The following is a 12329-nucleotide window of genomic DNA, read 5'->3' as shown; positions in this document are numbered from 1 at the left end:
GATTATTTTAAATAATGCAGTGTCCTGTGAATCTTGGTGCAGAGGCCCGTGGAGGGGAGGGGCAGAATCTGAGGGTGGAGGGAACATGCAGGAGGGGTTGGCCAAAGCTGGGGGGGCAGCCAAGATTGCCCAGGAACACTGCTGTGGAAAGAGAACAAGACTCTTGGGCACATACTGGCCTTCCCAAGGGAGTCTGTGGGATTCCAAAGCTCAGACAGGTTGGGGTGGGGTGGCCTTCAGAGAAAAGATGGCCAGAAGGGAACTCCTTGGATGAAGGTGGAGCCATGGAAAATGGGAACATCCCCCAATTCTAGAGAGGATTAGGTCATCCCAGCTGAAGCCAATCAAAACTCTCCCTTGGGGAGGCAAAAAAAGGTTTTACTAGGCCAAAACTGCAGCGATCTCTAGCAGCTGCCAGGAAAGGAGGCGAGGCAAGGCGAGCCTTGGGCCTGAGGCCATGAGCCCTGGAGGTCCCACCCTGGCTAGAAAAGGAGACTAGGGGAGAGCTGGGGGGCAGCCCAGAAGCTGGGGGAGGGCGGAGCTGTCTGAGTTGTATGGTGGTGGTGGGATGCCCTTCTGGAAAAACAATTAGGTCCTCATCAGAGGCAGCCAACAAAGCTTCGCACACTGGGGCTCTGCGATTCTTTTCGCTTAAGGAAGACAAAAAGCAGGATTAGCATTCCTTCCATCAGAGATGTTCTGCTGATTTATACGTATGGCGGTTTTTCCCCCAATAAACCAGAAGTTTAAACTGGGGATCCTGCACTTCCCTCCTAATTAGAGAGAGCCTTGGCAGTGAATGAATGTGGGTTCAAGTTCCAGGGCAGCAGCTGACCTTGGGCAGGATGCTTGACCTCTGAGTCTTGTAAAATGGGGATCACAGTACCTCGCAGGTGTCTGTGGGCAGCCATCTTCTCCCCTCCCCCAAGCCCTGGGTTCAGAGAATGAAAGGAAACATACTAACTGTGAAGGTAGACAGTCAAGCGTACAGAAGGATATTTCCTGTGTGGGGAAAGCCATGGGGGCTGGTTTCTAGGGGCCAGATGGGAGAGTGCAGTGCCAGAGCGGTGCCCCTGGTCCCAGGGTGGGGACCTGGTTCTTAGTCACTGTCTCCCAGTTCAAACTCCCTTCCTCCTAGGCACCACCACCTTTTCCCACTTCTCTCAGGCCCTAAAGAAATGGTACAGAGTCCTTGGGAGAGGAAGCATCCTTTTCCCAGACACCCTTGGGGCTAAAAATCCCCCAAACCCGAAGTCCTCCCAAGGCGCTGACGTCAGCCTGAGACGGCGGCTGCTGAGCTTTTCTGGTAACCTCTTCCTGCCAGCGGCCACCTCCGGGAAGGACAAGGTTGGGCCCCAGGCCAAATCCTGCAGCTGCTCCACACCTGCCCGGCCTACTCGGACCATCTCGCAATCCTGGGGCCTTGAGGGGCAGAGGTGGCTGGTGGGCCATTCCCCTCCCTGTCGCCACCCTCTCCAGGAAGCCAACCGCAGATTCCTAGTGCCTCCTCTTGCTGATGGGAATGGAAGCAGAAGTACCTCCCCTCCCCTGTCCTCCACTCCTTCCCTCCCCCCTCCCCCCATCCCCCATGACTGCCCTTTTCCTGGTCCAGTCACAGGCTTCGACAGGCATTTGAGTCTTGTGTCCAAGGAAGCTCTGACCCCTGGCCCCCCGTTAGGGATTTTTAGGCCAACGAGTTATAGAATTTTATTTTATTTTATTTATTTTTGCTGTACGCGGGCCTCTCACCGATGTGGCCTCTCCCATTGCGGAGCACAGGCTCCGGACGCGCAGGCTCAGCGGCCATGGCTCACGGGCCCAGCCGCTCCGCGGCAGGTGGGATCTTCCCGGACCGGGGCCTGAACCCGAGTCCCCTGCATTGGCAGGCGGACTCTCAACCACTGCGCCACCAGGGAAGCCCGAGTTATAGAATTTTAGAGCAGACATAAGGATCTCTCAAACCAGGCTGGTGTCCTTCAGTGAGTGGCTTCTGGGTGCCAGGCACAGCACTCAAGGCTTCACAGGCATTAGTTAACCCTGACAACTGCACAAGGGAGATGTTATGATTGAGCTCTTGTTTGCAGATGGGAAAATGGACGCAACGAAAATGGACTTAAGCAACTTGCCTAAGGCCACATGGCGGAGCAAGCCAGGTCTTGTGACTTCAAAGCTGAACTTTGCTACCACGTTACACTTCTCAAAGCATATTCCGTGGATCATTTGTTCCCGTAGATCTGCCAGGAATGAGAGAAACCTGTGGTTAAGCATGCCAGGGAAGTACTCTAGATTCAGCTCCACTTTGTGGAATGTCTTGGAGCATATTGACAGATTAAAGGCTCTGAGAAGTCCTGCAGTGAGTTAAATCTGTTTAACTCTCTCTAACCCAGTGTTTCCCAAACTTATTTGCACCTGGGAACCCCACCGCTTTTTACAAACGCGACACTGTTACCATCCTGGAGAATGTGCTGTGGGAGATGCCACACAAGATCACATTACCTGTCTTGTTCAGATAGCGCCTGGCACATATTAGGAGCTCAATAAACACGGGCTGGATAAAATTAACACACATTTCCCCCGTTTCTGGTCATCCTAGCCCTTTCCCTGAAGAGTCCCTCAGCCGTGGAAGATACTTCACATCCAACAGATGACCCACTCCTGATGGCACCCCTGTGTGGGTCTTCTTGGCTGTGCTGGGGTCACATGGAGAGAAAATTCCATTTAGGCAGCTTCTGAGGCCTCCCCTATTTTAGCCCCTCAGAGGTCTCTATTCTAAGGACAAAGGGAAAGTTCTGAGACACTTCCGTTCAGTTTTGGCCAGCAGGAATATGGGTGTGGATGAGGGTGTGAAAACCTCCCACCATTCATCCTCCCCCAACCCCTCAAGCCCTCCCAGCAGTACAGTGCAGACCCTGAGGCATCCTTCCACCCCTGTCAGCACTCACACCTCCGTTTTCACCTTCCTTGGCACCCTGCCCCGAAACCCCTCGCTCCCTCCCTCTACTTTTTATACCCTATCAGCCCCTCTTGCTTCCTACCTTCTCGGACTCGCTTGAACTCCAGGCTAGACTGGAATCAGATCCTCACTGGGTACCATGAACACACAGCAGGCCAGACCCCTGCTCAGAGATTCAGGTGTAACTGCTGTGGGATGGGGCTCAGACCATCCATACCTTCAAATACAGCGAGGTCAGGAAGGACGGATGCTCGCCAGCACCCATTGCCCTTTTTCCCGTCCTTTGGTGACACACCCCTTGGCAAGCCTCCCAGCCCAGAGCAGGTGCCAGGGTGCCCCAGCTGCCTGCTCCTGGCTCCTGAACACTGCTGGGAAAAGGCCCCCACCACAGCACTGGCACTGCTATGGACTCAGACTCCCATCTCGGTGCCACCTGCCAGCACATGTAGCAGTCCTGGGTCTAAACCACTTACTATTCTGGGTCTTCGTCACTCTCTCCATGCTCCCTTCCGACCCCAAGTCTAATGCTTAGCCTCTTGTCTCCTACTACTGGAAAAAAAATTGAAGCCACTGGGATCACATGATTTCCATCAAATTCTCGCTCCCTACCAATTCTGCTACTGCCACCCCACTGCTTTCCTGTTAATTTTAGAAGCAGGCCAAAATCTAGGTCAAATCCCCCAGCCTATGGAGTCAGGCTGCCAGCGTTCCAATCCCATATACATCCCTTACTGGCTATGTGATCTTGAGCAGATTTCTTAATCTCCTCAGTTCCTCATCAGTGAAATGGGATGACACTCGCTTGCCTTTACCTCACAGAGTTAAAGAAGGATTAAACGAGATAGGCCACACAGAGAGCTTGGCACAGGCAAATGCTAACAAAGGCTAGTTATTGTCATTGCCCTCTCTGCCTCCTCCAAACTTTGTTCCATCATTATGAACCTCTCCCTGTTTCTAGCTCATTCCTCTCAGCCTATAAAGAGACTCCTGTTTCTCCTGTCCTAAAAAAATCTCTTCTTGATTCTATGTTCTTGATTTCTCTTGTCCCTTCTCATCCAAACTTCTCAGAAGCATCCTTTATCAGCTTGTTCCTTTCCTTATCTCCTTTCTGTTCCTCAGGGATGTGGCTTCTGGCTCTACCATAGTTCTGACATTTGTCGGGGTCACCAAGGACCTGGCTAAGACCAGTGGGCATGTCTCAGTCCCTGACCTCTGCCTCCTGCCCTTGACTTTGTTAATCACATCCTGCTTTGTGAAACTGTGGATGGCTTGGCTTCTGTGCTTCCTTATCAGTCCCTTGGTTCTCCTTGTACTTCCTCTGCCTTCCCCTCTCTGTCTCCGGGCTTCTCATCCGCCACTGGCCCCAGGAAGGCTGTGGGGACCCTGAGTCTGTCCTTGGTTCATGGATCTCCTCTGCCCTCACAGTCCTGTCAGGTGATCTTAGCAGCTCTCATGGCTTCTACTTCCACTTGATGGTTGATACCTGCTATGAGCTGAATTGTGTGCCCCCAAATTCATATGTTGAAGCCCTAACCCCCAATGCTATCGTATATGGAGACAGGGACACTACGGAGGTAATTAAGATCAAATGAGGTTATAAGTTCGGGGCCCTAATCTGATAGGACTGATATCCTTATACAAAGAGGAAGAGACGCCAGAGATCTCTCTTTCTAGGCTCACACAGAGAAAAGGTCACGTGAGGACACAGCGAGAAAGGGCCATCTGTAAGCCAGAAAGAGAGGTCTCACCAGAAACTAACTCTGCTGGCACCTTGATGTTGGACCTCTAGCCTCTAGAACTATGAGAAAATAAATTTCTGTTATTCAAGTCACCTGGTCTGCAGCATCTTTTTTTTTTTTTTTTTGTGGTACACGGGCCTCTCACTGTTGTGGCCTCTCCCGTTGCAGAGCACAGGCTCCGGACGCGCGGGCTCAGTGGCCATGGCTCCACAGGCCCAGCCACTCTGCGGCATGTGGGATCCTCCCAGACCGGGTCATGAACCCGCGTCCCCTGCATCGGCAGGCGGACCCTCAACCACTGCGCCACCAGGGAAGCCCCTGCAGCATCTTGTTATGGCAGCCTGTGCCAACTAATACAGTATCTAAGTATACCAGTTAGCTTTTCCTGCATAACAGACTATTCCAAAATTTAGTGGTCAAAAACAAAAGCCATTTATTTAGCTTACCTTTCTTCAGGTCAGCAGTTTGGTCTGGGCTCAGCTAGGCAGCTCCTCTGGTCTTGGGTCTGTGGTCAGCTCCTGGTTTGGCTGGGCACTGGTTGGTCAGGGTGGCCTCAGCTGGGATGGCTCATCTCTGCTCCATAGCATCTCTCATCCTCCAGCAGGCAGGCCCAGGCTTGTTTTCGTAGCAATGCAGCAAGGTTCTAAGAAAGCAAACAGAATGGAGGTTTGGAAGGAAAACCTCAAACTATGCAGACATCTGGGCCTTTCCATTCATACCTGGTACTCTGGTAGTTGACTTCTCAAATATCAAGACGTCTTGAACAATGAACTAAGAATATAGAATAATAATTAAATAAGAAAAAGAATATATATATATATATATCTGAATCACTTTGCTATACAGCGGAAACTAACAAAACATTGTAAACCAACTATACTTCAATAAAATAAATTTAAAAAAAGAATTACAAATAAGTAAAGTCTGGGAAAACACATAGCATTTTAAGGTATAGTTGACCGGACTTGCAGATGTAGAGTGAGGATGGATGAGGAAAACAGGCCTCCTCCTGAGTAGACAGCTTGCTGGACTGGATGGAGGGTGGAAATAATTTTCCAAACACTTATTACTTGTTGGATACTGTTCCAAGCACTTGGTACACACAGAACACCGAGGTGATTGAGAAAATGTCTCTAGAACCAGACTTGCCTGAATTTGAACTCCAATTCAGCCACTGACACAGAGAAAGTCACTTAAACTTTCCGGGCCCCTGGTTCCTCATCCGTAAAATAGGCATAATAATGGCACTTGCCTCACTGAGCTGTCATGAGGATGAAATGAAGTGATACCTGTGAGCCACATAGAAGTGCCTGGCTCATATGGTGCCCTCTTAATATCTGTCATTGTCATTATTGTCTCATTGTCATTATTTGTCTCAACCCATGACGTTGGCGATTTTGTCTCTATTTTACAGGTGAAGAAACTGAGGCTTGGAGAGGTTAAATAAATACCGTAATATGCAAGGTTAGGATGTGGCTTTGGACCCAGGTGGTCATAACTCCAGAAGCTATGTTCTTTTTTTTTATTGAAGTATAGTTGATTTACAATGTTGTGTTAGTTTCAGGTGTACAGCAAAGTGATTCATTTATACATATACATAAATATATATATACTTTTTCAGATTCTTTTCCTTTATAGGTTATTATAAGTTATTGAATACAGTTCCTTGTGCTATATAGTAGGTTCTTGTTGTTTATCTGTTTTATATATAGTAGTATGTATCTGCTAATCCCAAACTAATTTATCCCTCCCTCCCCTTCCCCTTTGGTAACCATAGGATTGTTTTCTATGTCTGTGAGTCTGTTTCTGTTTTATAAATAAGTTCATTTGTATCCTTTTTTAGATTCCACAAATAAGTGATATCATATGATATTTGTCTTTCTCTGACTTCACTTAGTATGATAATCTCTGGTTCCATCCATGTTACTGCAAATGGCATTATTTCATTCTTCTTTATGGTTGAGTAATATTCCACTGTGTATATATACTCCATCTTCTCTATCCATTCATCTGTCAATGGACACTTGGATTGCAGAAGCTATGTTCTTAATCACCGCTTCCTTCATATTCCTCCCTCTACCATTCATCCACAGGAAGGGAGCATGTTTGGGCTTAAAGATAATGAGTATGGTTTTAGATATAGATGTGGAGTTGCCTCTAGGACAACCAGGTAGAGACTTCTATTCAGCAGTTGGGTTTGTATGTGGAGTATAGAAATCAAGATATTGTAGACAGATAGGGATTGAGCCACGGGCGGATAACATCATACAGGGAGATGGTAGCATGAGAACGGAGGAGTGTCCGGGGCACATTTAAGGAGAGGATGGAGGAAAAGGATCCCCTAAAGGAGCTTGAGGATGAGCATCCAGAGAAGGGAGAGGGAGGTTTTGGAGGAAGGGAGACCATAAGTCTGAGTTTGCCTGGGGGAGTCTCGGTTTAGGACAGCCTGGCATAATAATTAATGAGTGCCCTTTTTCACTTTGAACAGTGGCCCAGTTTGGAAGATGAATTATATATTCACCCTCCTTAGAAAGTCAAGGAGGAGGAAATGTAGATGTGAAATACTGCAAAGAGGACAAGTAAGGTAAGTTTGGAAAGTGGGTTCCGTTGGAATTGGATTTGGCAAACTGATGACCTTGGAGAGAGGTTTCTGAGGAAAAAGATGGAAAACAGATTAGATCAGGCTGAAATCTGAATAAGAGACAAGTAGAGATAACAAATGTTCACAAGTCTTTCCAGAGCTTGTCTGGGAAGAGAAGAAAGAGACAGCTATAGGGAACGGAAGAGAGGGAATCCCCCTCCCAGCCACACTCCATGGGGAAGGGATTTGAGCATGTCAGGCCCAACAGGGAGGAAGCCAATGGATAGAGAAACTGACGGGCAATCAAGAAGATTGCTGATGGATCGAGGTCCCTGGGGAGCCAGAAAGTACTAGAGTCCAGAAAAATGAGAAAGAGCCTTTTTCTCAGGCTGCACCGCATGACATTTGGGATCTTAGTTCTCCGACCAGGGATCAAACCCGAGCCCCCTCTGCAGTGGAAGTGCAGAGTCCTAACTACTGGACCGCCAGGAAATTCCCAGGAAAGAGCCTTGAAGAAATAAAGTGGGAGATTTAAGAAATGGTGGGGAAAATTGTCCCAAGAAGGTGGGTTTCTGGGCGCGGAACTGATGACGGGGACAGCATCATCTCGCAGACTCGTTCGGCTGTGGCAGAGCGTGGTCAGTGACGCCTGGGTCTTTCCTTGGCCATAGACTCTTCAGCCCCCCACCCCAAATGCACATAGCTACACATGCATGATTTCTACACATGAGTCAGGAGGCTCACAGCAAACTGATGCCCACAGGGGAGCCCAGACCACAGTGAGGAAGCTCTGCTCCCTAGAGCACTTTCCCAGGGCTTGGGTGTCCTCACCCCAAAAATCTGTTCTTTCCATCTCCCCCAACTGATCCGTAAATGCTCTCAACAGCCATGAAGGCAGCTCCTTCTTCATTTTAAAAGATTTTCATAACACGCCACAACTCCCAAGTTTGTAGGTTACTTTTCGCCAGTTACAGTCAAGCCCAGCTGCGTCCAGGTACCTCAAGGGGAGAGGTTCCTTAATCCCATCAGTGTGGTTACTGGAAGTCTCTTCCTAAGGAGGGTTCTCCTGAGGGTCCCTCCTGGAAACCCATAGGCCCATTCCTGGAGTCTGGGCTCCCCTCCTTGACCAGAGAGGAGCTCCCTTTCCAGCTGCCCCCTCCAGACCCCAGGCCGCGTAGCCTTCTGGGTGCTGAGCCTCTCATTGAGGATGCTCCCTTCCCTCCCAACCCATGGAAAGACTATGTCTGTAAGAATTCTCTTCATCTCTTACACTTTATCATTTAATGAATATTAATGCGATAGAGAACAGCGCCTTTCATTTATTCAGCAAATGTTTGTCAAGCTCCTTGGCATTCCAGGTGGAGTGCTGGGAAGGCAGAGGGGGTTAGTGCGTGCTCCTAGCGCTAGAGGCGTCCTTCTGAGGCCACGCCTGCTTTGTCCTGTAAGAGCCCACCCAGCCACCCAAAGAATTCTGAAGAGTTGACAGCATTTAGGAGCAGTGTCCTATGAATCGCCACAGAATTTTGGCTTAAGATGGCGAAAGTCTTTACTGCTATTAAACAGTAGTTTATTTCTATAGAAAGAGAGGCCTGTGTAAAGGTAGTATGACAGGGGAAGGTAGGTCTTATTACACACTGCAGATGACGGATTGGAGACACAGAGAGGTGAGCAGTGCCTTGAAACCCTGCAGGTGATCAGTGAGGGGCCAGCGGACAGCCCAGGCCCTCTGTCTTCTGAACTGGAGGATGAAGAATCCAAGAGGAGACAGGAGAATACAGGGAGAGAAAAAAATAACCTGGAGAAGAGTTGGTGAAGAAGTGGGGAAATAGTCAATGAAGTGACGTGGATAGAACAGACAACAAACAGAGGTGGGTCGAATCTTTGAAAGGACAGACAACTAAAATCCTCTGACAGAAGGAGAGATTCCCAGATCTCTTAATTCCCGGTGCATGGGCGCCGTGGCCTCAGGCAGACTTGAGTCCCTTGCAGAAAGGGCAGCCCCCTGATCCCACCACAATTCCACCCTGACCCCTTTCTTTTGTCACCACCCTGCACCAGCCCCTGTTTCAGCGAGCATGCTCTCTCACCCAGGACTTGCTGCCATGACCCCTCTCTGACCTGCATGCCCTGCCACCCGCTGGACACCTCCCCTGGTGGCCTCACACCCACCTCAGTGACAATGTTTCATTCATTTATTAAATTCCATCTTGCAACCTGCATTGTGTGCCAGGAGCCACTTGTGCCAGGCTCAGAGGAGACAATAGACAGCAAGCAGACACTGGCCTGCCCTTACTGGGAAGATAGAGATAAGTCAAATGAGCAACAGCTTGTTACAATACTTTGTGAGGACACCCTACTCACCCTATCCCACCTTCAAGCCTGGATACTAGCATCATCATCAAGCAGCAGTTGGAGCCTCCCAGAATCCTGGGTCCTCCGGGCTTTTCCACCTCCTGCATGCCCGCATGTCCAGGTGATTCTCTGTGCCAGTATGTCACCTCCTTTTCTTTCTCCATGACCTCTGCCTAGACTCCTAGTCTGCCACCTCCAATCTCCACCCAAAACCCTCCTCCACATTGCTGCCCAAGTTTCCTTTTCTTTTTTTTTGCGGTACGCGGGCCTCTCACTGTTGTGGCCTCTCCAGTTGCGGAGCACAGGCTCCGGACGCGCAGGCTCAGCGGCCATGGCTCACGGGCCCAGCCGCTCCGCGGCATGTGGGGTCTTCCCGGACCGGGGCACGAACCCATGTCCCCTGCATCGGCAGGCGGACTCTCAACCACTGCACCGCCAGGGAAGCCCCCAAGTTTCCTTTTCTAAATTACTAATGTGATCACAGTATTCCCAAGATTAAGAACTTCTTTACAGGAACTTCAAAGAGAAATAGAAAGTCATTGGAGATAGAATTTAATTCAAGACTCTTGGTCCATAAGAGAATAAGTAGATGTGGATGCACACACACACACACACACACACACACACACACGCACACAGCATGTAAAAGAACGAAATAACATAAATAATAAGGTAGAACTAATTTATATGGAGTTTTTTCCTCTAAAGATAGATAATAGAAGAGCCTGAGGAAAATTCACCAAAATTGACCATATTTTAGGAAATAAAGAAAACCTTAATAGATTTCAAAAAGCAGAGTACAATCTTCTGATTGTAATACAGTAAGACTAGAATTTAGTAACCAACAGAAGATAAAAAGTCACTACCACCTGGAAATATGTTTTTAAAATTTATCCTAAACAACTTGAGTTAAAGAGGAAATACAAATCAAGAAAGGAAGATTATCTAGAAAGTAATGATAAACTCTTTGGAAACATCAAAAATGATGAATGCACAAAACTTTTATCCATGCTCTTTTTTCCCTGCCGCATTTGAAAGCCCCCTCTATAGTTTGTGCCCTGTGACACCCTGCCCACCTTTCTCTGTTCTCTCCATATTTCCGTGGCTCTTGCCACTGAATTTCTCAACAGTTCTAGAAGCTGCCACCTTCTTTTACCCCTCCACACCTTTGCACCTTTATGCCATTTGCCTGGAATGTCCTTTCCCTTCTTACCTACCTAGCAAACTACCTACCGGTTTACTCTTTAAGACTCAACTTTGTGGTCCCTTCCTTTGTGACGCCTCACACAGAATCGTCCACCCCTTCCCCCTGTCCCCAGAGGCCTTGGCACCGTCCTCTGGAGAAGATGGTGAGTGAAAAGAGAAGCCGGGTCAGGTCTCAGCTGCCCAGGCCAGCAATTTCAACACTGTGTCACTAACACCCAACTCCCTTGTCCCTGTCACCTTCCACCCTCTTGGAAGCTGGCTGCATTTCTAGGGGCTCTTTGCTCTAGGTCCGTTAATATCGATAGATAAAACAAAAACAGGAAATTGTGTTAATTCTGCACATGAACAAACTCATCTGTCCTTAGCTGACCCCCACCTCCTTTAGGCTGGCTCACAAATAGCCTCCTCTTGGGGCCCTCACACAGTGGTTCCCAGAATGTGTCCCAGAGATTACATGTGTTCTTTGAGATATGAATGGGGTTTTCTGTGTTTTGTTTTGGAAGAAGTTAAGGAAAGAAAGTGTTCCCCCATAAATTTGGGAAATGCTAGGTTGAACAAAAAGTTATATCAAATCACCACGATGTACACTTCAAACATCTTACAATTTTATATGTCTATTGTACTGCAGTAAAGCTGAAATTTCCAAAAAGTGTTAAACTGGTCTCATGTTGAACAGTTTATCAGGGGACTGCCCTGGTGGCCCAATGATTAAGAATCTGCTTTCCAATGCAGGAGACGTGGGTTTGATCCCTGATTGGGGAACTAAGATGCCACACACCATGGGGCAACTAAGCCCGCGTGCCACAACTAGAGAGCCTGCGTGCCACAACTAGAGAGCCTGCGTGCCTCAGTGAAGAGCCCGCGTGCCGCAATGAGAGATCCTGCATGCCGCAACTAAGACCCGATGCAGTCAAATAAATTAATTAATTAATCAATTTAAAAAAACAGTTTATCAGAACTTTTAATCACTGATAAACATTATGAAGCACCAAATAGTATGCAAATTTCCCCAGAGTACTTGAACTTGGAACCTTTTAGTTAACCATGCCCTATTACATCGTGAAGAACAGTAACGTTTTCTTCTTCTTCCTTTTTTTTTTTTAAAGATTTAATTTTACTTATTTTTGGCTGCATTGGGTCTTCATTGCTGTGTGGGCTTTCTCTAGTTGTGGCGAGCGGGGGCTACTGTTCGTTGTGGTGCATGGCCTTCTCCTTGCAGTGGCTTCTCTTATTGGGGAGCATGGGCTCTAGGTGTGCAGGCTTCAGTAGTTGTGGCATGTGGGCTCAGTAGTTGTGGCGCACGGGCTTAGTTGCTCCGCGGCATGTGGGATCTTCCTGGACCAGGGACTGAATCCGTGTCCCCTGCATTGGCCGGCGGATTCTTATCCACTGTGCCACCAGGGAAGTCCCAAGAACAGTAACTTTTTTTGAAACAGAGTGGAAAGTGCTACACTCCTTTTCCTCACCATTAGCGGCTGACCTGATCTTTTGTTTTACT

At 48.3% G+C, this 12329-nt stretch overlaps 1 long non-coding RNA gene across 2 annotated transcripts; it reads right to left on the bottom strand.

Annotated features, from left to right (window-relative positions):
* Positions 1-1910: 1910 nt before the first annotated feature.
* On the bottom strand, positions 1911-3486 carry LOC115856628 (uncharacterized). 2 transcript variants are annotated; one of them, XR_009559654.1, is made up of 3 exons: positions 3427-3486; positions 3036-3170; positions 1911-2234 (listed from the first exon to the last, which is right to left on the bottom strand). It is a non-coding gene; the product is annotated as an uncharacterized lncRNA (long non-coding RNA). The 2 variants fall into 2 exon arrangements; XR_009559653.1 differs by having other exon boundaries at positions 3036-3116; positions 3427-3479.
* Positions 3487-12329: the final 8843 nt, after the last annotated feature.

The sequence above is a fragment of the Globicephala melas genome, chromosome 17, assembly GCF_963455315.2.
Source record: "Globicephala melas chromosome 17, mGloMel1.2, whole genome shotgun sequence".
In the NCBI taxonomy this organism is placed as follows: Eukaryota; Metazoa; Chordata; class Mammalia; order Artiodactyla; family Delphinidae; genus Globicephala; species Globicephala melas.
Note: the sequence above shows the minus strand (reverse complement) of the source record. Positions and strands in the feature narration are given on the sequence as shown.